Below are 24664 nucleotides of genomic sequence, written 5' to 3' on the forward strand. Positions count from 1 at the left end.
ACAACTCTTACTTTCCTAGTCTACTATTACATGATAAATATTTTATTTCCCTGATTATCTCATTATCCTGTCCCTGTACAGTCTGATTCTCTGCGATTTTGCTGGTAATTAAATAGTGCTGAAGAATAATGCTTGCTTAGGCTGTTTTTGTCTCTATGTCCCTTTGGCTTGGGGAGTTGTCATGGTGAAGTCTCTTCATGCTGACCACAGAGGAACATGCTTTCATTTCTGTGTTGGTTACGTGTGGTTCAGTGGTCAGTCATGGCATGTGGCAATCTGAGTTTGAACGGGCATGTTTTCTTAGTTTGATGACATCCCAGCACAGTAAGGAGGCTGATTTGGATGCTGGTGGGTGCACGATGCACTTCCATGGCACATTCACAGAGGGCACCTTAACAAATGGGTGCAGGCATGGCCCTGCTATGTAACCAATGCATATAAAGTCCATTTTGGTTAAAACAAAACAAAACAAAACACCTGGTGATATCTTTGATTAAAAAAAAAAAAAAAAAAAAAAAAAAAAAAAAAAAAAGAAAGAAAGAAATATTTCAAGCAAAGTTACCAAAGCACTTCTTTTTCTTTACAATAAAGCAATGCCAAACTGTTCCATGCAGACATCCCATTTTGAAGAAAACAGAACGTCCTTAGCTCCCTCCCATTAAAAAGGTTTATATTGAAAATTTTAAATTTAATTTCTTCTGCTTTCTGAAGAGAAACAACAACAACAACAAAACAACATGGATTTAGATCTGTCAAATGTTGTTGGGTTAACTTATTAAGTTCTGAGCAATAGCCTTAAAACAATGTAACAGGGGACATGAGGTGAAAGTGTCTGCATGAAGCAGTGAAACTCTGTGTAATTGTCATAATTGCAAGCTCCTTTTTTCATAAGCAGAGGGGAAGGATGTGGAGAGAGCAGGACAGGAAAAAAGGAATCATATTAAGAGTGAAATGACATGCCAAAGAGTAAACCTGAACTGTAGAGGATATAAGCAACCCTGAAATCGGGGAAGTTTGGATCTAATCTTTGTGGCTTTTTCTCATTTACATAACGAATGGTTTAGTGCTCAGTTTCCTCCTCAAACATAGGTTCTTGGCAACAAAATAATATCTCTAGTCAATATGTAGACCCCATTGCTCAGCCAGATGCAAGATATGTGAAAGACAGGCCTTCAAGGTTACAGAAAGAGTCACTGCAAGATAAGGTGGAACTGCAGTCAAGAGAAAATGCTTCATCATACTTTTTTTTGGCCAAAGAACAGGACTACTGGTGGGGCAAGAGCTAAGAGGAAAGCTGGACTGCTTGTCCAGCTTAATAGGTCTTTCAGTTCTTTCTGAATGCTCAGAGGAAGATGGATATAAAACATGAGGTTTAAGCACAGAAAATAATTTATTGTTATTTATTCCCTGTAAAATAATGCAGGAAATAAAGGACCTAGTTCACAATCATGTGTGGCTGTATATACAGACAAAGCAAGTGCTACCACTCTGGGATAAAATACTTTCACAGAATCACAGAATCACAGAATTTCTAGGTTGGAAGAGACCTCAAGATCATCGAGTCCAACCTCTGACCTAACGCTAGCAGTCCCCACTAAACCATATCCCTAAGCTCTACATCTAAACATCTTTTGAAGACTTCCAGGGATGGTGACTCCACCACTTCCCTGGGCAGCCTGTTCCAATGCCTCACAACCCTTTTGGTAAAGAAGTTCTTCCTAACATCTAACCTAAAACTCCCCTGGCTCAACTTTAGCCCATTCCCCCTCGTCCTGTCACCAGGCACGTGGGAGAACAGACCAACCCCCACCTCGCTACAGCCTCCCTTGAGGTACCTATAGAGAGCGATAAGGTCGCCCCTGAGCCTCCTTTTCTCCAGGCTGAACAAGCCCAGCTCCCTCAGCCGCTCCTCGTAGGACTTGTTCTCCAGGCCCCTCACCAGCTTCGTCGCCCTTTGCAGTGGTTCAAGGGCAAGAAACAATCACACTGAAGATATATTTGTTTTAGAGGTTTCCTTTTGGCTATGTGGTTATAAGAGGATGTGAATGTAATCTGATATCTATACATACCACCCAGTTTTCACAAAAGCAGGAGCTGGACAAACAGGGGAGCTTGCCTGATGCCATGTAAAGTGGTCTCTGACCAACAGTTGGTGCTGGGTCCTGTGAACAGCCTTGCAGTGTCCTGGCTCACCCAGTGAGGGAGCTTTTCCTGCCATGGGAGTGAGACAGATCAACTCTGAAGGGAGGAAAGCTGGAGATGTTTTTTCAAAGCTATGTTTCTTTACTATTAAAAGACAAAAGCTATGGCCTGGGTTGTTCAACCCAATTTTCTGTGAACATCACTTCAGCTTTAAAAGAGGCTGGAGAACTAAGTCCATGCTCAGCCATAAATTCAGCTTTCTAGAAGTGAAACCAAGTGAAGAAGTTCTCCCTTACAGGAAGAAACAGCACTGCAACAAACTGAGAACATTCTTTTTTTCCTTTTTTATCCCTTCTGCCTCAGGTTTTTAAATGAAGTAAGGGAACTTCTGAGTCATCAGCTTCACTCCTGTTGAAGGTGTTCATTTTCAGCCTGTTTGTAAATTGGTAAGGCTCCAACTTAAAATTGATTGTTTCTTATTCCCATTACTCTTTACAGAAAGCTATTCCTGAACTGTTTGTCTCTGAGAGATCACTGGGAAAAAAAAACAACTTCTGAGTTTCTAGTTTGTTTTCCATTTTGGAATAATTTGGAGGCAGGATTATAAAGGAATGTTACAAATCACCTTTCTTTCTTCCTTTCCAGTAGTGATTAGAGGGGAATACACTCTTAGGAGACACTGCAATGTTTATGTCTTTTGAGTGATTTTGGCAATAGCTCTTCACACCATGTTTCATGATAGTTCAGGGGGGTGCAATATACAACAGACTCTTTATAAAATAAAAGGGATATGAAGCATCCTTTAATGTAAACATTCTATTGTTCAGTGAAGAGGGTCTGGCTTTCTTTAATTTTGTTACACAATACCAGAAGTGGCATCACAAAAGCATAGCACAAGATGCATTCACAATTCAATAATTTTACTAGATGGAATAGTCTTTAATAGTATCTCTTAATCAGTAGCATGGGTAGGTAGTGAAAGGAAGAATCTAACTTATATCTAACATTTCATACCAGCTCATGATGGCTTCACTGTTTTCTACTGTCCCTCCTACCCTTCTTTAGCAGGAACCAAAGTAGAATTTTCCTCTGAGTAGGCAATTACTAACATTCAAACTGAATATGATTCAAGCATGGTCCTGTGTAAGGCATGATGAATGGAATGGAGCATTGTCAGCTGGTCTAAAAAGCCTTGCTCCAAGCACCACACAGAGGACAGTTGTAGAGCTGGGGCTGTTGCTCACAGGCCAAAGATGAAATAAACATGTGGCTGTAAGCCCTTTTGCAGTGGTCTCTCCTTGAGTGGGAAGAAGTCCTCATCCTGTTGTCTCCCTTCAACAGTTTTCCATATAAAACCCAACTGTGAGTTATGTGAAGACAGTTTAAACTTGGCAGTGTTGCACTGTGACACAAATCCAGTAATGTTTTTTTGCTAAACTGAGTTTCTGAACCATGAAGAGTAAGAAAAAAAAAATAAGACACACATCACAGATCTGAAACTTTGATAAGTTTCTAAGTAGTGTTGTGTAGGCTTTGTACATCTATGTATGATCAAGTTCTCACTCATGGTACTGAATAAGTTTTGCACAAGAAAAGAAGCAATTAATGGAGGGAAAAATCCAAGAAAGGTCACACTTCTTTAAGTTACATTCTTACAACTTATTTAAATGAAAGGGCTTTTCTTTTTTTCATTAAAAGTAATTCAAAAAGTGAAAATTACAGTGCAGGACAGAAGCAATTAATGTGCATCCTGTACTAGTTAATCTGCTCACCTCAAGGAAGTTTATCTTCAGAGATCAAAAGTCAGACTCAGAAATATGTTCTCTCACGTCACCTTGAATGCTTTAAATAGCAAAACTTAAAACTGAAATACAATTTGATGCTTGTGATACCTCTTCAGGGGATCTATGAACTCAGTGTTGTCTTTAAAAAAGTATTTTTGCAGGGTACTAGGGCTAAAATTCAGAGTAGCTTCAAATTTCCAAATCGTTCCAAGAAAGCTTTCTTATTTTTTATTAACTTATGGTAACAGGGCAAAATCTACTGGGCCATTCCTAAATTACTGACAAAACAGAAAATTGTTTAAGAATGCCTTTTCAGAGTACTGCACAATAAAGGTACATGATTTCAACTGCTGTTAGTAAATAAAGACACTTGATTTCCACTGCAGTGGGAATCAGCATTGTTTAGAATTATCAAGTTACATTTAACACAATCTGCTGACCAAAAATTATCTGTGAAAGTCTTGTTTGTGTGACCCTTATAACCACATAATGCTATCAGTTATGGGCAAGCAAAGTAGGTTAAGCTTCTTGAGAATAGTCATTTTTTGATAGGAAAAGGCAGAATTAAGCTTCTCTTTCTGTAGCAACTATTAGAAAATCATGTATTGAAATAGAATAAAACAAAATTCTTTTCTAATGCATACTTCCTGAAACAAAAGAACATTTGCTCTTTAGGTAGAGGTGAACAGGATTTATCTTCTGTTCACAGAAACATTCTCTCTCTCTCTCTCTCTTTTTATAATTATTTGTAGTCAAGACAAGGTGAACAGCATTTGAAAATTCTTATGAAAAACTTACAATGAAAGAATGCTCCAGCACAGTGGATTTTTATTGTCCTGGCACTCTAAAAGACAACAGTCAAGAAACAGAGACAAGCAGGATTTGGAAACAGAGACAAGCAGGTCATTTGGAACCCGGCAGAATGCCCTCCTCATCAGCTTTTGGATGATCTTGATTTCTGTGCTTCTGTCCTTCTTTACTACCTTCCAAAGGAAGATTAGTCAAAGTTGGTGTGGTTCCACAAAATGTTATTGTTCATCAACATTTTTCAGAGAAAACATACTTTCAGAAAACTTCTTCATCCATTTCTTTTTCTAAATCTACTTGTGGTGTATTTTGTGTAACAGTAATGAAATAAATTACGTAAATGAACTGCTCATAAAAGCTATTACAAGTGAATTAGCTAATTTACCAGACATGTAGATATCAAATTTAAATAACAGAAAAAATTCAAAACCACTGTGAAGATTAAAAAGCTAACAAGCCTGAACTGGAGTTCTGCAGACAACAGAGTTTTTTACTTTGTCCACAATCAAACATAAAAGTTATGGTGACATTTTCAAGTCTGGCTTCTTAAAGATAGTTCTTAGGTAGGCAGCTGTACAATCACAGTTTTAAGACTTCTAAAACTTTGTCCCATTCTACAGATGTCAAATAAAGGGCTTTATGGAGCCTAAGCTTGAAAATTCAGGATCCGCTACGTATGCCTGCAGGAATTCAACCTGCATAGGACTTTAGATATTTCAAACTCAGAAGCAGACGCTTTGGAACAGTCCAACCCATGGGCAACACAGGCAGAGGCATGCTGGGGGGCATGATGGGATGATGGCATGACCCAGATGAAGCAAAGTCTACAATCCTTCTTTGCCAAACCCTAGAAGAAACCTGTGACTTCCTCCTCTGAGACTTTCTTGGAAGCCTCTTGGCAGTTTTAGGGTTAGGAATCAGTCTGTGGTTGCTGCCTGTTTGGGGAGCACTGGCACAGAGCCCACTGGTGGCCAGGCCCACGGGAGTCCTTCCTCCCCACCCAGCTCCTGGCATGACAGGGCAGGGGGGGATTTTGTACTCATTACCTGACACCTGCAGGAAAATGTCTCATGGTTAGACAGGTAATACCTTAGACAGGTATTTTTAGTATGAATTACACACAAACTGGATGCCAGGATCTTGTCAAGTTTGGTAAAGGACTTAGAAAATTAAGTCAAAACCAAACCAACCAACCAAACAAACAAAAAACACACAACCAAAATGTGTAAGTCAGAAATACGAAAAGAACATTAAAAAAGTTATGAGAATGACCACAACCCCATAAAATTTCCTGTTGTGTATTCCTAAAGACATGAAATATTTGACTGCGGTCCTGCACAATATAAGTCTTATTCCAGCCCATAGAACAATGCATCACATTTCTCTCTGTTGTGATTTCTGAGCATGCTGAAATTCATTCCCAGACATATGGGTCTGATGTGAAGAGAGAGGGTTTTTCTCCCATTCCTGTATTTTATGAAACTGTTCTCTCATTTATAGGGTGTGTGTGGTGTTTTTGGCAATCCTTACGGACTCTCCTACCTTTCCGTCCGATTCAGAAAGCAGCAGGGAAGCAGAGAGGAAATCTTCCCTAGAGCGTTCAGAGGAGCCACTCGTTTAACAAAACTGTCCAGCATTTCAGAAAGACCGAATGTGGCTTGTCCTCTCTAGAAAACACCACTGGGTGTCACTAAATGCCAGGGATTCTCAATTCTGGTCTCGGGAAGTATATGAAAGTGCTAGCACCGTGAATACTCCATACTACACAGAACCGGTTCATAGCTATGGCTTTTCTCAATGACCAACATTTGAGGTCATTTTATTTTTTTATTTTTTAGCAAGAATTGGGCTTGTTTTAGGAAATATCTCTGGCTTCCAAGTAGCACACACAAACCTTTCACTCTAATTTTAATGGAAAAGGCTTATTTTATTTACATGGTTGGAATAACCATGGTCTGTAGAAGCCATTAAATCACATATTTGCACTTGAGAGGAGCTACACAATCCTCAGGATTAATATAATGCTGGCGTTTCACATGTGGCTTTCCTGCTGTGTTTGCTCTGTGAAGCTGCTCTGTGTGTAACTCTCCCTGTCATCTCACACAGACCCAAGCAGAAGCTGCCCCAACTGTACTTGTAGTAAGAATATTTTTGTACATACATATTCAGCCCATATACAAGTGCTAGGACTGAGGCTGGTAATCTGGCCTCAAGGTAAGCTTTGTATAACCTCTATAATTTGTAGAACAAACACCATACGGACCGTTTCTTTCTAAATGAGGTTTCTGTCTCAGGTTGAGTCATCTTCTCTTCTGGGGGGTGTGGGAGGTCACTGAGAGGAAGGTTTGGGGTACAGTGTCTGATCTGTTTTGGAGAAGTGTATCAGAAGTCTTCTGACAACATCTTAAAAGATCTCTGATTCCTCCCCTCCCCAGTCACTTCTTCTTTCCTGAGAAAAGAAGGATACAATGGTACACACCTGGAGGTTAAGACAGAGGGTTGTGCCACCAAGCTCTTCTGCACCATAGTAGGGAGATAGCCACAGAGTATGTGGCTACTTCTGCCTTTAACATCTGCCAAGAGACTCAAGTGACAGAAGTATTTGCAGCACCTATTCATGCTGGGCTCTGACTGAGGACCCTGATGCCTCTGGCAGTGTTGAGGACCTGCTGGGGAAACCCTCGAAGATATTTGTATTTCTGTACTTGAATATTTCGCACCAAAGAGGGGTTGGAAATGTCTGTTGGATAAGGAAAAGACAAACTGAATACTGAATAACCTTTTATTCCACTGAAGGAATAGAGGCTCTGCAGAACAAAAAGTAGCACTCGTGCCTATTAGTAATGACTGTTTCATAATGCATGCAAGGAAACTGAGCTGAGACTACCTGCTCAAGTTTCATTCTTGTCACATGATAGGAATATCATTTGAATTTTTCCTTTGCCATGTGTAATCTCCTTTTAGTATTATTACTTTTTATCCCCCAATATGAATTTATTTTATATTAATTTAACCTCTTTTCCCCTACGGAAAAAAAAATCTCCCTACCACCCCAAATTTTAGAATTAAAATTTTCACTGACAGGGAATGAGAGAAGAAAAAAGCCTCTAATTGCTCTGATTATATGCCATTACTTGGACTTTTCTTCCATACCCAGACAAACTGTCATTGATTCTGATCTATGGTGTATTCTTCTCGTGCACAGAGCAGTAAAATTCCCTCTGACAGCTTTTTTCCACATAGAAAATGAAGATGACCTTATCTTATACACTTCACAAGAATGTTTTAAGGTTTAATACATGCATGTTTGCAGAGCATACTGAAGATGAAAAGCAATATATGATAAATATAATACTACTTTGATCATAAAGGACACATTAGTGCTTTTTTCTCATCTCTCAAGCTAGAAAAACGCTGTCCTCTCCTAGACATCCCCCAAAATACATGTAAAAAAGTGGAGTAAAAATAATTATAAGGTAAAGAAAATAAAGAATTATAAATAAACAAATACAGAAATAATTTATTTTAAGATGACAGTTGGAATCTGTCTCGCTTGGTTCTTTTGATCTCCTTGAGGCTCATTAAATTGTGGGTAGCAGACCCCACTTCCATGTTTGAGAAAGAAGCTGGAGTGCTGTTTAAGCACAAGCAAAAGTTTCAAAGGTAATGAGACTTGGGACCTATGGAACAGAAAGTATAGGTTGATTTGCATGTATTTTCCACCTCCCCTGCTGCTTATTTGCATTGTTCTTCATTTTCCAGCCAGCTCAGAAATTCTCAGCTGCTTTGTTAATATTTGCACAGTGCCCATAAGCATTGCCAATACTCTTCAGTTAGGCAAGGAGGAAAGTTCGGTCCCACCGAGCTTCCAGTCAAATGACTTGAGTTGTGACACTCACTTTTACCTGCTGCCTACTCTGAAGAGGCATTATGGATTTTCCGTAGAGACTATTGTGGTGTAAATGCCTGAAGTAACTAGGAAAATAAAACTAACATTCACATTTTTAAGGAAAAGGTACAGCATTGAAGAGGCTTTCAGGGTAGGGCATAACTGCTTTATCAGAGCGTTCCCTAGGCTCCCAGCCTTAGATGCTATCGCGCTGGGGAAACTTGGTGTGCTAGCTCTAAGGAACAGCACGGAGCCTAGAGTGGAGTGGAGACACCACGGCTAGGCTCTGTAATCAGATGGGACCTCGATTGTTCTTGTGCACAAAGCTGCACTTTTTGCCACCCTAAGCCAAAGACCTGTCATGTTTTGACAAATGCTGTACCCTAGTGTACTTTTTGCTCATTATAATATCATTATAATACCAAAACACACCTCCATCCCAAAAGCTACCCGCCTCCAAGGTGCGACCACCCCTCACTGAGCATGCGCTCTGAATTCCTCGGAGCCTATTACTTTAAACGGAGACGGGAAAACTTTACACCAATCATAACTAAGATATGCTTGACTAGAGCCACTCAAGCTCCACCTAAAAGATAGAAAATAATATAAATTGGCCCAAGAGAAAGGGGATGTTAGGGAAGATACCACCGTCAGGGGAGATACCATCCCGAGGACAACATCCTTAGGACCTCCTGACTCCTGGGATCAGTCGACGGGCTGAGCCTCTCTTCCCCCCCCATTGGGACGCCTTTGGGTGAGATCTAAATACTTGCTTATAAATCTCTATAGAGTCTTTGATCCTTTTAACGCGTTTATTTCTAGGCTGCGCACCTGTAACATCTGTAAACACCTGTAACACCTGTAACATCTATAACATCTATAACATCTATAACATCTATAACATCTATAACACCTGTAACATCTGTAAACACCTGTAACATCTGTAACATCTATAACATCTGTAACATCTATAACATCTATAACATCTATAACACCTGTAACATCTATAACACCTATAACACCTATAACACCTGTGTATTTTATGCATACTAACTTGCTTTTGCAGACAGTCACTATCGCCGGCAATCCAAAAGAACCTGATTATCTGTTGCTGTAATAAACCATACTTGATTGCATTGTGATAACTCTCATTGAGTGCAACGAGGGTGAGGGTGGTTATCCGTGATAGTTCAGTGTTCTGAATCTAACCAGACCCCCAGGCGGTTAATGCATTTTTGGTGAATGTCCGAGCGGACCCCCAGATGGTTAATGCGTTTTTGGTGAATGTCTGAACGGACCCCCAGGCCGTTAATGCGTTTTTGGTGAATGTCTGACTGGACCCCCAGACGGTTAATGTGTTTTTGGTGAATGTCCGACTGGTTCAGTAACCTGAATCTGACCGGGCCCGTAACGGTTAATCAGCTACACCCCTTAACGCGACAACTATGATTACTGAATTCATTAAAATAGGTTCTGAGTTTAAAGCCTATAACTGAAAATTAAAAAAAAAAAAAAAAGCGAAAAACAATTTCTTTGATTCCACCTGTAAAGGATGTATTCATCCTCTGTTTTTTTGAATACACTTTGTTTTGTTTTATTATAATAATAATAATAAATAACAGCTTTTTTGCTGTTTTTTTTTTTTTTTTTTTTTTTTTTCTTTATGTTCCTTTGCTAGTTTGAGCTGAAGTATGCTACAAAACAAAGGTCCATGTTAGGAGTGATGTGGAAGTGCCTCACCAACAGAGACGTTAACAATGGTGTGCTAGTTAGCTGTGTAGGCCAGCGTGACACAAGAGCACAGAGGGAAGTGAGATTCTCTGTACCTAGAATGGATTTGCCTGATAGGAAAGGATGGTAAAACTGAATCCTGCAATACAAAAAAGAAGTAGTGTGCATTAAAAATAAATAAATAAATAAATAAATAATAATAATAATAATAAAATATAAATGAAAGCACAGTATCGTAAGAGGGGAAGAAAAGAGTTTCAAACATCTTACATAAAATAAAACAGACAAATGAATTCCAAGCCCAGAAACAGCCTACACTGCAACCACGTTTATTATCTATATGCTGTGCAATATGTTCTTTCCTTTGTGCTGATGTGTCATGGTTCTCCCTTTTTTTAACCGGTTGCCTTAGGCAAGGATAACCCAAACAAGTAAGCCTAGGTGTAACAAATGAATGTTTGTAAAGTGCTTGTAGGATAAGCTAGAGAAGCAGACATGTACATCCACCAGTGGCTACTGTGTGTTCACAACACCCTCAAGCACAGAACAGAACTCGCTGCTGCAGTGAGCAGCTACGCTTGGGTCGTGCCACTGCTGTCTGGCATTGGCACGGCTCTCAGTTACACAGCAAGAGACTCTGAATTCTGCAACCGAAAATGTGGTGTTGACAAGCAGATTTGTTATTTTGGCCTATTAAAAAGATCAATAAATGTGGCAGCGGAGATAAAGTCAGTGCTTGTTTTCGTTGTGTCTGACCTTTCATACGCTGTTGAAAGTCTCTGAAGAAGTTATAAAGGCAAAGGGAGTTACAGCAAGACAGAAAAGAGCGTTCACCCTTAGATAGCAATACTAGTTTGGAATATTTTTTGTGTGCAACATGCATCGTCTCTTTGAACATAAGCCCCTGCTGAGGCTGAGTCCTGACTGGGACAAAAGCATTTCACAAAGAAGCTGATATTGCTTAAATATGCACTGGATTACTTTCTCTCTCTCTCTTGCATGGTTTAAGGAGTGAAGAGCAAGCATACCATGTTCCCAGTAAGCAACACTTCTATAATGCGAAGTTTTCTTTAAAGCTAGAAAGAAGCTCCTGCATATATGTTGCTATCAACAAGGTTTTTGAAAACAGACTGGAAAAAAATAGAAAATACATTTTTGAGTAGCACTCCTATAGGTTCATTAAGTGTTTGTGAAACTACAATACTTCTTATTAAGCCAAATTGCAAAGAAACAATGAAATCAAAGGCACAGCTATGAAACATATAATCAGCTGTTAAAATAGAAAGAGTAAAGCATGAGCAGAGAAGAACATTTTACACTATAAAGGTATCAACCAGCAACAACAAATAGGGAAGCAAAAAGGCATTCTCTTCTGTTTCCAAACAATAGAGGTGCACAAAGGTCAGAGATATAAAAAGACAACTTCCCTTTTTATGTCAAAACTGCTATGTTTTGATGCAAAGATTAAAACTAATATAAGGATAATGGCTAGAAGAATTTAACAGGGAGATGTTATGACCGTGTCCTAACCTCCTCGACAGTACCTAAAGATGAGCACAAGGTTTGCTGAATGACATTGTGGGATGTCAGCTCATTTTGTCTTCGGTGTTAGCCCCCTCAGTGATGAGCCAGGGCAATCAAAAACCTGTTTGAACAGAAGAAAAGAAGAATATCAAAGGACAGATTAGAATTGGTGGTAAAATGAATAGTCTGAAATCTCAAAGTGAGATTACTGAGGTAATGATAACCTAGTCATCTCACAAAGACGGCTGTTATTTTAAGAAATGGAATTTCACCAAAAAAAAAAAGAAAAAAAGAAAAAGGAAAAAAGAAGAAAAAGGAGAAGAAAAGAAAAAGAGAAAAGAAGATAAAGAGATCAGCATGACTGAAAGTATGACTGTCAGATGAGAGATAAATCTTTAATGTGAAACAATTTACCTACTGACGTGACATTGGAAAATATGTTTATATTGCACATTTCTGTCTTCTCCTAAATAATACCATTCTAAAATAAACAGAATCACAAGTTTATGTATTCTCCAGAATCTGAGAAAAAGAAAAGAAAGAGAATTTTTTAATTAATAACGTTGCTTATGATAATTCTAGCTTTATACTGGCAAAATAAAAACTACAAGAAGTAGTAACCAAGCAATATGGTGTGTTTACCATCTTTGCTATTTGGTTACTTATTTGTATTTATTTTTAATAAGAATCTGTATATTCCCCTGTCATTTGCAACAAAGACCATATGACTCTGGAGGCAGAGTGGGAGAACAAGAGTGGAGAGTTGATGTTGCCTAATGGAACAACTCTGAGGCTTCTTGGACACCATGAAGCTGAGCAGAATATAAGGACCCATATGGAACTGAAATTTATGGAACCAATCTGCATTATTCCTTCTCCACAGTGTTGGTACCATGCTGTTTCACATGCAAAAGTACTGAGCCAACAAGAGCATTTTCTTTTGTACAAGTCCCTGTAATTTAACCTTTCCTATAGACACCGTTAAGTGCGCTTTTACTTGATTTCAACATGATTTTTTTTTTTTTTTCTCGATGGATGATTAATTTTAAAAGGACCTTTGTCCTGCAATTTTATGTTTCAGTGGAAAATTGGGAGGCTACTTTTGAACATTCAGTGGTGAGCTGAACCACAGCAAATACCTTAATTGCAGGAGAGATCTCACCATTTACTATGCCTGCCAGTAGGCTCCGTCACATGCCTGCTGCATGGGAAAATGTGTACATAGTGTTAATTTGTTTTTGGTTTTGTTTCTGCTTTTTTCATAAAAGAAAATGATAAATTGTGTGATACTTTGTAGGGCACTGCTGGTTTTCAGACTGCAGCTTGGCTGTGGGATCTTTAAGATGGATTTTTGTTTGTTTGTTTAAAATGATGCATATGCCTGTCAGGTGGCATTCAGTGAAAGCTTCCACGCACGGAAGTAAATCAGCTGCAGGAGGCTGGTGCTGTGCTGTGGGCAGGCAGGTGGTATGTTTCCTCCAGGACCACTCTCCCTGCTGGCTCTGACACTGCCCACCCTACTCTGCTGGGACAGGCCAGGCTGTGCACCCACTCCTGGTCCCAGGCCCCAACACGCTTCATGCCAAAACTGAAGAAGCACATATTTACCAACAGGAGTCTTTGTTTCTCTAAATATCACTGGGCTGTTAGAGTGTTCTTTCTCTGGCGGGAAGCTCAGCCTTTTTTCTGTTTTAACGAGTCTCTTTTACTGAAAACAACAACAACGAACCTACAAAACATCTTTGCTCCTTTTGAAGTTGCCCTTGGAGCCCAATGCTACCTCCCACTGCTGTATCATTCATACAGGCGACTGCCCTTCATGAGCAGACCATATGATAAGCCCTTGCCTTTGATGTTAGAGCAGAAAGCATGTCCCAGTGACCAGATGAGCTGCCTCAGACTGACGCTTCTTTCTCTCTCTGTGTGTGAACTATTCCCTGTTTATATTCCCTATCAACATCAATTCCTTTTGTAGCTCACACATTATTTTTCTGTTCCACAGCAGACTCCTCTGCCACAGCACTCCATTCCTGACAAGCGACACATCCACCTGAGAAACCTGTCAGACCGTCACATGCCTACATCCTACAAATTCCAAGGCTGGATAAGAGATGAGCAGGATCCTCATTTATTCTAAATGAGGAAATCCATGTACACCTGAGCAACGTTTTGCATTGCAAACAGAGTGCAGGACGGGCAGGGTGACTTCTGTGCACCTGTGAAAGAGCTGACTCTCTGCACCTGCCTTGCTCTGAAGCAGAACGAAGGCAACAGAAATTTCTGTGGGAACCCAGCAGCTCTCATAGACTATCTCGTGCTTCATTTGATAGATGAGAAATATACATGTATGTGTAACTGTAAAGGAAAGGTAAGTGAAAGAACAATAGCAACAAAACCACAATCACTTCACTTGTTTAATTGCACAAATTTTGATCAGATTCTGACAGAACTCAGGAATCCATTCTTCAACATGCTTACCAGCAGTCTCTGTTGAAAAACAGTGAACTATCTGGGGATGTTGACCTGTATGTTCTGGAGGCTTTGCTAACCAAGGCACACAGATCTGCATCATCTGGTTTGCTGCAGAGGGGCAGCAGGTGACAGGGCCATGAGACACAGGGCATTACAGAGCTCAGAGTGACATGATCTTGAGGAAGCACCTGTGTTCCTGCATTCAGAGAGTCTCTCTCCTTTACAAACAGATTTTGGAACTTGTGCTATAGATGTCTCTGTTTTCATTATCTTGTTCCTTGTGGGTTATTTCTGTGAATGCAGCGACTTCAGTATCATATTACATGTTTGCAAGTCAGTGAGCACCCAGACCTTAGCAAGAATAGATAAAAAAAAAAAAAGGTGCTACAAACAAGTAAATGAGCCTACAGAGATGGCTGCTATTGGCAGTTGTGTTCAGTATATAACATTATTGTACAAAATGCATGTTGTGAAAAACCCTGTCAAGACAGTGCCCTGCCAGAATGATTTGAATGGATCAGCTTTGTTTGTTCCTGCCAGCTGATACAGTTAACACAAGCAAATGGACTGAAAACCCAGCTTCGAAATGCAACCAGGATATTGACAACTACTGGAATAAAGCAAGAGATAGACTGCAGTCATTAGACTTTCAGAAAGATGCAGCTAATTTGCATCACAGTTACTGAATATTAGTCTTGCCTTCTTCGTGTAGTATTAAATCAACAGCTTGCTCAGAAATAATAGCTGAGACAGGGAATGAGTAAGTCCCTTGTGTGCACCGGGTGCTGGTTACCTGAGTGATGCTGAGACTAATGCATATCTCATGGTACAGAACATTTTGCTTTCTTTTGCTGAAGACAAAAAAGTGTCTTCACCTTAATCCTTTGGGTTCATAGGTTTTTTGTTGTTGTTGTTGTTTTGGTTTTTTGTTTGTTTGTTTGTTTGTTTTTCCTGACTTTCATCCAGTCAGAGAATTATGGTTAAAAATCCAATATATTAATTTGAATCAGATTAATCAGATGAAGAACTTGCTGTCTAACTGCTCTGTATTCTGTAAATTCCATGATTATTCCTTGCAGTACAAACAATACTGGAAGGCCACTTTTCTCTTTGAAACTTGTAACTTTGACAAACCCTGCAGTGCCATCTAAATAAATAAATTATATTACAATTACTCACAGACCGTTTTGGAAATCCAAAAATATATCTTTGGTCTGCTGTGGTTTATACCTTTCATGGGATACTTGGCAACAAAACAATTTATAACAAGAAACCACTAAAATATTGGTACAGTGACACGTAGTAGAAAAATATCACCAAGTATGTAGCAGGTAGGCATCAATCACTAAATCTTAATTGCTACCCAGGAAAATAATTCCAGTTTTTGTTCAATAAACCTGAAGTCTAACCACATGCGAATTCTAATTAAATAATTACACAAGCAAATGAGTGCTCCAGAAGTGCTGATGCTGTCTTCTGCACTGCTTATGTCAGAAGCGTGAGTGCTGAAATTGCTGAAAGTATGATACTGCACCCAAAACCTTGGCAAAAAAAGCAGCCCTTCTGAGCCCTTCCAGGGAGACATGGTCCTGAAACTCCGATCTGGTGGTAGCTCACCAGTGACATTTTCCAGGTAGACAGTGCTAGTGGTGGGGCTTGCTCCCATTGCCATGCCACGCTCTGCCTTTGGAGGTTTCACACTGCTGACCACTCTGAGCCATGGTCCGTGGATGTGGCATGAGCAGAAATGGGAGGGCTGGTCACAGTTCAGAGACATGTGAGCAGATGCTTGGGTCCTTCTGAAGTCAGTAGAATTTCAGTGCCTGTTAAAATGCTTTGTAGAATAGGTGTGGAATTAATTCTGCAATTAAAGTCCATTACTGAATCATTAAAAGGGCCTCTGTAAGCAGACTGTTTACGTTAAGTGCAAGCTGAGGTAGCCTTGACAGTAATACATGCATAGGGATTTTATCAATAGTCCAAAGCTGAGGTCTGTACAACCACTGCTCAGTTGATTTTAGTACCTGAAGTGGATGCAGTCACAGCTTTGACTGCACAGGAACAGATCGGTAAGGCAACAGAAAAGTTCTGTAGCAGTATATACAACTGTATTGAACAATTCCTGGCTACTTTTGCTGAATGAATCTAGAAAACTTCTACATGCATGTCCCCTGAAAGATAAAAAAGTTGGGAAACTCCACAATATTTGCTTTATGAAACTAGGATAATATCTGCCATCCTGGAGAAGGAAGAGACGTCACTATATGAGTCTCTGCCAGCATGATGGTATAGTATTTGATCTCATCACAGGGGGTTTGTTCTGTTTCAGACTCTAGGTCAGCAAGACGAAATGAAAACTGTGCTTTAGCACTGCCAATAATTTAGTGACACTCAGAGATGTCCCAGGCCTCACTGTTCTTTGCTACCAGCCTTACTTTAACTCTCAAATGATGATTGTTCTGTTTAGCACATTCTCAAGTGTAAGTAGTATTAGTTCTATCTCTAATTTATGTACACTTGGCATGTTTTTTCTTTCTTTCCCTTGAATGGATTTCCCTGAGTGATCCCGTGGAACAGAGATTACTCCTTAGTAGACTTCTCCTTCTCCACCATTGTCATGAATAAATTGAAGGGAATGACTGGGATACTCTGCTGATTATCAATGAAGGAAAGGAGTTTTATTGGCAAATCTAATTTTGAAAGCTGTGTCTTCTAAGAGCAGAATATTCAACAGGGTAGAGTTTTACATAAATAATGTGTTGAATTCATTATATGTACTTTCAGAGAGCCATAGGGGATTTCCCACTTAGAATCACAATGCAAGTTATGAGATACAGAGAGCTGCAATATGCTAACATTTCTGTCTGGAAGAGCCTATTTTCCAGGGCTCTTCAATGTGAGTTGGTGTGACTCTGTGTGTATTATTATGTGTTGGTCTTCAGCTGCAAAAAATAAAAGTAAAAATATCTTGTGATCTGGCAGTTATCCTGGAACTTGTTATGTTAGTTAATTTTGAAAATGGGTTGAAATAGGAAATCTCATATCAAGGAGGTAGAATAGCTTGTATGTGACTCAGTGCTGAAAAAAAAAAAAAAAAAAAAAAAAAAAGACTAACCTATTGTACCAAGCATATATATATATATTTCAAGGATACCTTTTATAAAAAGATAGTTTTGATCTGTTTGTTTTTAACAAAAGAGTAGACAAGTCTCTCCTAGGTCTGTTTAAAAAATGGTCTTTCATTGCAAATGTAATTCCTGTGCACCTGTGAGTCAACATCCCCTTGTTTTCATCCCCTTACAATATTTACTTTTTACAAAGTGGTCATAAGATAGTGATGCTTCTGCTCTCAATTACCATTTGTGCAACTCTCTTCATGGTAGAGTCTAGTCTTTGGTGTGGGCTCCTCCGTGCTTCACCCATACTGGTAATTTCCAATGTGAAACTGAAGTAACATTTGCTGCATTGGTGCAGGAGCTTTTAGGCCTGTGTTGCTTTGTCAAATGCACCGACTGAAGTTCTACACTTCTTTTCCAAGCTGCTGATTTCCATGTTCTTGACAAGATTTGCTGCTGCTGTGTTTTACATTACCAGGCAAGTGTATCATGAGATGTTTGCAATGGCATTCTCAATTTACTGATAGCTGTATATGCCCTTTAAAAGAGGTAACTCAACAGGCAGTTGACTATCTGACCTTCTTTGGCTAAGAGGAAAACAGCCAGTAGCTCCAACCTTCCTGTTCAAAACCCTGTTTTCTGTTTGAATTAGCATAGAAGGCAAATACCTGCACAAAGTGCCCATGAACCATAATGGGTTTGTGCATCAGAACTTCTTTGAATGGTGATTTTTGCAGAACAGTGTTGAAGTATTCAAATTCTCATTATCTTACAATTTCGGAAGATACGCCCTCCCAGCAGAACACATGGTGTGGACTATCTCCAGAATGGAAGAAGAAGGGACATTATCTCTGGACAAAAATAACTCTTTTAGTTGTGCATGATTCCATACTGCTAAACCATATCCATATACCTTAAACTAAACCATATTGCTTTAGGCAGTGTAGCATAGTCTCAACGCACTATTTTTTTAACCCTAGGACTATAATTTGCTGGTGTCCTTTACCCACATATGGTCAGTTGCACAATGTATTCAAGTGACCTACAACCCTTTTCAAGGTAATGACCTGCTTTGCATTAAAGAAAGATGAAAGTGTAGCCTTCAGAGAATTAGGGAAGGACAGCCCAATGGGGAGGAAACTGCAGCACAGCAGCACGATGTGAACAAAGGAGTTTAAGCATATGCGTTACAGGGCAGCAAGAACTGCTAATGCTGACACAAGCTGGCTGGGGAGGACTTAGTACGTCTACTACTAAACCTGTCTTCTGTATTATTAATGTCATGGACGCTCTGTAGCAATAGGTAGAGGTGACCAAGAGATTGCAAGATTAATAAGCAAATGTACAGTGAATACAGTTTATCACATTTGATGTATAAAGTACTGTGACAGCCTTGAAAATGTTGCAATCCCCAGAGAGTCCATGTAAACTAAGAATACAACATACGGTAGGACTGCAACCTCAGAAAAGTCCTTAGGAGGAGCAAAGGACCCTACTAGTCACAATCACATTTTGCAACTCAACCCAGAGAAACATGCACAGGAAGAAACTAAATTTCAGAAAGTAAGGGAAGAAGGAAGAGTGGATTGTCATAGCTACATTGGGTGAGTGACCTTCATACTCCTAAGGCAGAGGGCCATGGACAGAGGAAGATGTTGCCATGTCCTCCATTTGGTATTGAGTTATTAAAAGTCTTTGGGACTGCATTTCCTGCTGAGCTAGAAGCAATCTGAGGACTGATGTCGTCAAGCACCAGGACATAGGGGAAATCTCATTAAACTGGTATCTTGTTTGCAAGTGCTGAGCAATGCAGAGACAGCTCATGAATTTTGGAAGCCCTGTTTTGTCACAGTAACTTTAAACTTGGTGCTCAATACTAAGCACCAAAAGCTTGTCTACAGAGTACTGTAGTCCTCAGTAGAGGCATGAACATGTGTAAAGTTACACAACTGTTTAGGGAACCTAAAATCCTGATCTGCCTGTAATCTAGCAAGACAGAGATTTAGGATTTAAACACCACATATCCACCCATCGCAAGACCAGACAAGTTACACACAGCTGATGCAAGGTCTGTAATTGCTTCTGTGACTGCATTACAGCACAGACGTACCCAAGACAGCTTTAAACTAATGAGTTTGAGAAGTGCTAGCAATATTAATAATCATCCAAGTGCTTCTCTGATTTCATAGGTAGGTTTATATCCTTCACTGAGGTCTCTGCTACAAGAACCTGAGTTATCTGTTATAAAACTGATTTAGATAAGACTGCACTCTGAGTTGTACTGTGGTGCAGGCTTGTTCAGAACACTGCTACTTAAAGAGCCTTTTAAAACTGTGAAATCATTCTTCCCCTCAGTCCAAGTTTAGGCAGTGAGGAATCATCAATTCATTTACCAGCTCTAAGAGCAACACTTCAGCTATCCTGAATTGAGGCATACTTTGTATCTGTCAGTTACACCAGCATATGGTTAATAATGACATTCGTACAGCTTTACTCTTGTTCAGAACAGCCACCCAGCAGCCTGACCACATAGGCCAGCATGCAGCCAGCAGGGACTGGCAGGTCAGGGTACACTCGCAGGAGCACGATAACCAGCATTGAGCAGCAGCAGGGCTGCAGGGAGAAAGAAGCAACTTTTCTAAAAACCTTTATGGAGCCACAGCAATGGTTGCTGCTGTGAGAGTTCCCGGATCTAGCTGCAAGGGAACACGCAGTGCCCATGAGTGGTCGGGTAACAGCTAAACAGCTTCCAGCTGAGAGATCAGCTCCTGGGCTAATTATGCCATTACAAGCTCGCTGCACCGCCATGCTTTCCCATCCCACCTTTTGCAACGCTGTTCCTAGCTCCTTTTAAAGCTTACGTTTCTCCTTGGGTCATCCCTGTCACAGGCTTCCTGTACCAAAGGCTGTATGTTTAAAGCTGGAGTTGTATTTATTTTTAGCATGGGGTGGCCAGTGGATTTGCAGGAATCTAATGTGCCTGTATTTTACACAATCATGTTATGCAGGTCAGTGACCCGGTCCAGACCGGACTAGGGTTAGATACAGCAGCTGCTGCCAAGGAAACACAGTTAGGGCTGTGAAGCAGGGAGATAGACAGTGTTACCCCTCAGGTTCCCCATGCAGCACATGAAGGAAGGAAATCCCAGCTACACAAGCATGTCTAAGTGCATTGCTTTGCTATACAAGTGCATGCCAGAGTCAAAAGTCTTTGCTCTGATTCCTTTCATAGGATACTTATAAATCAGCATAAAGAGAACTGCAAAACTAATAGAATTCTGTAGCAATTGTTACAGAGGCAAGTACATAATCTTGCCTTAAAAGAGCCAAGATTTTTGAAATGTCTCCATAGCCTGATTTGAGCCATTTATCTCTTTAAATCTCAACTTCAGGGAAGGCTGAGTGCACCCTCAAAGCTGTGTGTTAGGGTATCATGTCTATTGGTCTCCTAGCTTTCTGAATCTGAATGGGAAATGCACAATGTGTGTCTTTGTGTCGAGGTATGGAGACCTGATTGCCTTTTATTTTTTAACCACTCTGGTGCCAGCATGCTGCACCTTGTATGGAACCTGCCACGGTGAGAAAGGGCAGCAAGATCAGAGTAAACCAGGAGGAGCTGGTTGACAAGTGCAGGCAGTGGTCATGGGGTTTCACAGCACAGAGAAATTCAGGACCTACACTGAGTCTGTTGTGTGAAGGGAGGTCAGTAACAGAGGCAGAAACTCTCAGTTTTGCCACACTTAGATTAGGACAACATGGGCACTTCTTTCCCTCCTTGTTTTGTAAGATGATAGATGACACTGTGCTCCAAGCTGACGTGGCTGTTCTCACAGAGATTTAGAGCAGGCATATGAATTTGTTGGTTCTTCCAGTGACCCCCATTTAATGAAATCCCATAAACTACTTAACATGAGAAATGTAGCTCCTGGGGGAAAAGGTTTGGATATGATGTGTCTTCCAGGAGGCTAGCTTTCTCCCTCATGCTGGAGGCATCTTTTGCAGAAATCAAAGTTCAGGTTGCTGTAGTATCAGCAGACTGGGGACTCTTTTTACCATTCACTGCATATTGCATGGGCCAGGATGCCTTGGGCCCTGGGTGAATTGTGAGCGCTGCTGCTTTACTTTGCTTTGTCACTGCCTTTTAAAGTCCCAGATCTCATGCCTCTTCTCACACTAAGGCTGAATAAAAAGTAAGGCCAATACAAAATAAAGGCCAGGTCCTCTACCTGGGATTATTCCTATATCCCAAAAGTTTATTCCTGCAATGGGCACTTTTGGCTATCCACTGTGACCAGAATGGGGATAACCAGTCAGGATAATTCCACAACCAAGAATCAGTCCAATTAAAAACAAAATGAATGTGGACAAATGATACTTTTCAAGCAAATTAATTGCTGCTATAGCCTGGCACACTGGCTTGGGTGATCTTACTGGCCCTGGCTAGCAACTGGAACTGTCCTTCCATATCTTAAAAGTGTATTTTTAAAATTGTTGGTCCCGAGTGCTCTGTTGCAACACTCCGATGTTATTTTTCTGAAACAGTTATTCTCTAGCCAGTGAGATTTATTGGACATTTATTTCTAATTCTGGAAGCTGGTGAGTGATCTTTCCATGAAGTTACATTAACTAGTCTCCAAATACTACTCAGGGTAAGAAGCCAGCAATTATGTCCTAGAACCACAATTAACCTCAAATAATCTATTTCTGTTGAATGTGACTGCTCTTATTCCAGCATCTCCTGCATGAAAAGGAAGCATCCCTCCAGCCCTGGTATGGGATGTAACAGCTTCATCTAGATGAAAATGTAAGTGCAAAATGCTAGTAAAGCTCTAACTCATGCAAGCTTAAACAAAGAGGTATCCTGCAGGGTGCCAGGCTGTCTTTTCCCTCAGTTCACAAGGTCTCTGCTCTCATTGATTTCAGGAGAAGCAAGGAAACTACACTGTGTATAAGAACATTGATTGGTCTGGTGATTTTTTTTTTTTTTAATTTTTATTATGCTTAAGAGCTGCTGACATGTGCAAAAAACATTGTACAAGGTGTGATCAGGAAGTAAATCGTCCCTGCCCTCCAGCATGCTCCAGTAATTACCTTCAATAGCAAACCTGTAAGTTAATCACAGTATTTGCAAACTCAATCTCATTGTTCATATGCTGAATCTTTTCCTGTGGAGTGCTATCCATTGAAATTGAGAATTTACAGGAAGTTCATTTGAGGCAGGCATTTCTTACTGGTAAGAATACTCTAATTATTATTTTATAATTAAATTAGGCTTTTTAAAAAGTTAACCATGACATTTTAATAGCTTCAGCTCATATTGATATTCTGAGGACACTCTTCAGCTCAGCCACTTGTGATTGAAAAGGATGTTTTTCCAATTAAGCAATCTCTTTTTAAGAGCTTCTTCTAAATGACATCTATTTTACTGAGGGATGTGGACTAGAATATAATTTGTTTCCCTAGATACACAGTCTCATAGTACAGAAGGTAGCTCTTTCAAACACATATATATATTTTTTACAAAATTTAAACCTCTGTCCCACAATGAGTTTACAATGTCAAACACTCAAAAATAAAAATAAAAAAATAATTAAAAATGGATTATTAACAGCTAGTTGTAGTCACTCCATACAATATTGTTTCTAATGCACCAGAGTACATCCTAAAGAAATCTACTTAAAATCTGTAGACACACTGGATTCATTAGCAGCTTATCTGATGCTTCAAAATACTCCATGCATCAAGAGCAATGCTGCTGGATTAAAGTAAGACTTTCCTTTCATCTCTCTTTATTCTACAAATTATACTTGGGGACCCCTACATGGATTTGGACTTCATTTTGTTAAGTATTGTAGAGACAGAAGAAAAAAAAGCAGTAACTATCCCAGGTGGCCTACAAATATAGAAGTCAATATTGTGCATGAATACAGCCAGCTAAGGTGGTGAATAAGTAATAAATTATTACTTATTTAATAATAAGTAATGAAACAACATTAGTCAGACCAATAGCCAGTGACCTCATCACAACAAAAGCCAAATCACTATTACTCTTTGAGCAAAGGTGGACTTGAAAAAAGAATTTGAATGGAAATTCTTTGATACTTTTGAAAATGTGTCCAGGAAATTCCTATCAAGGACAAGAGGCATAAAAACAGAAGGAAGAAAACATATTAAATGAGAGTGGGAGGAAGCTGACAGCGTGAGCTATGTGGTGACAGGAGTTAACTTCTCAGCACACAGAATGGCAATAGGGCTGTGATAGTCCACAAGGGGCCTTGAAGATGAAGGCAAATAGTTTATCTTTGGTGAAACAGTGGAAAAGTATTGGAGAAATATAAAGCAAACAGTGATGTTAACAAGTGTCAGACCAAAATTAAACAGGTGGTCTTATGGGTGTATTTCACTCTTCACTTGGTAATTAGTAATTGCTGGCAATTATCAGGCCAAAAATAAATTTAACAATATTAATTCCAAAGAAATTTGAAAAGTCAAAGTCAGAAAGAAGCGTTTGATTTTACTGATTTGTTCCATTTGAAGCTGTATTTTTGTAGCTTCATTGTGTAAAAGACCTTGAAGATTTTTGTCTTCGTTCCAGTTCACAGGAAAAATGAATGTCAACAGATGAGATTTCCTACACAACAGAAATACCATCCAGGTGTTATCAGAAAAATATTGTCCCTACATTAGATAAGAAAAACTCTAAGAACTGTGTCTCATCATAGGACAAAGGGTTTCCCTAAAATGGTCCTGCAGAGCAAACCTGTAATGCACTACCAGATAGCAGAGGAACCTTGGACTGTGGCTGCCCTGGTTGTATCCCATGCATTTTTCTGTGTATACCTGTCACTTGGGAAATTTTCATGTACACTAGGTTTGACAGGAAAAGACAAATGACTCAAATCTCTTACATTAAGTACCCTACCTTGACTATAAACCACCAAATATCTTGTTTTTCTAACCAAGGTTAAGGAAAACCGATATTGTATTTGCATGATTTTGTCTTACTTTTAAATGTTTTAAGCAACAAATTGTTCCATATTCAAATATTCTACAACTCTACTGCATTTTGGAGGAAATGTTTTAAGAGGGTTTAACTAGTATTAGGAACAACAAACCAGCTGAGAGTTTTATTTTGTCAAATCTGTCTGTGATTTGGCTTTGTAACACTTCTCAAACTGTATTTCAGTAGAGAGCAAAGA

The 24664-nt window shown here is 39.6% G+C and overlaps 1 protein-coding gene across 1 annotated transcript in view; it reads right to left on the reverse strand.

Annotated features, from left to right (window-relative positions):
• The window catches only part of LOC311427040 (interleukin-6 receptor subunit beta-like), a 43925-nt gene extending 42067 nt beyond the window's left edge, over positions 1-1858 (reverse strand). The window contains exon 1 of the mRNA XM_084503991.1: positions 1836-1858. The gene's annotated coding sequence lies outside the window, so the exon portion shown is untranslated. The remainder of the gene's footprint in view (positions 1-1835) is intronic.
• Positions 1859-24664: the final 22806 nt, after the last annotated feature.

The sequence above is a fragment of the Aythya ferina genome (genome assembly GCF_964211825.1).
Source record: "Aythya ferina genome assembly, chromosome: Z".
In the NCBI taxonomy this organism is placed as follows: domain Eukaryota; kingdom Metazoa; phylum Chordata; class Aves; order Anseriformes; family Anatidae; genus Aythya; species Aythya ferina.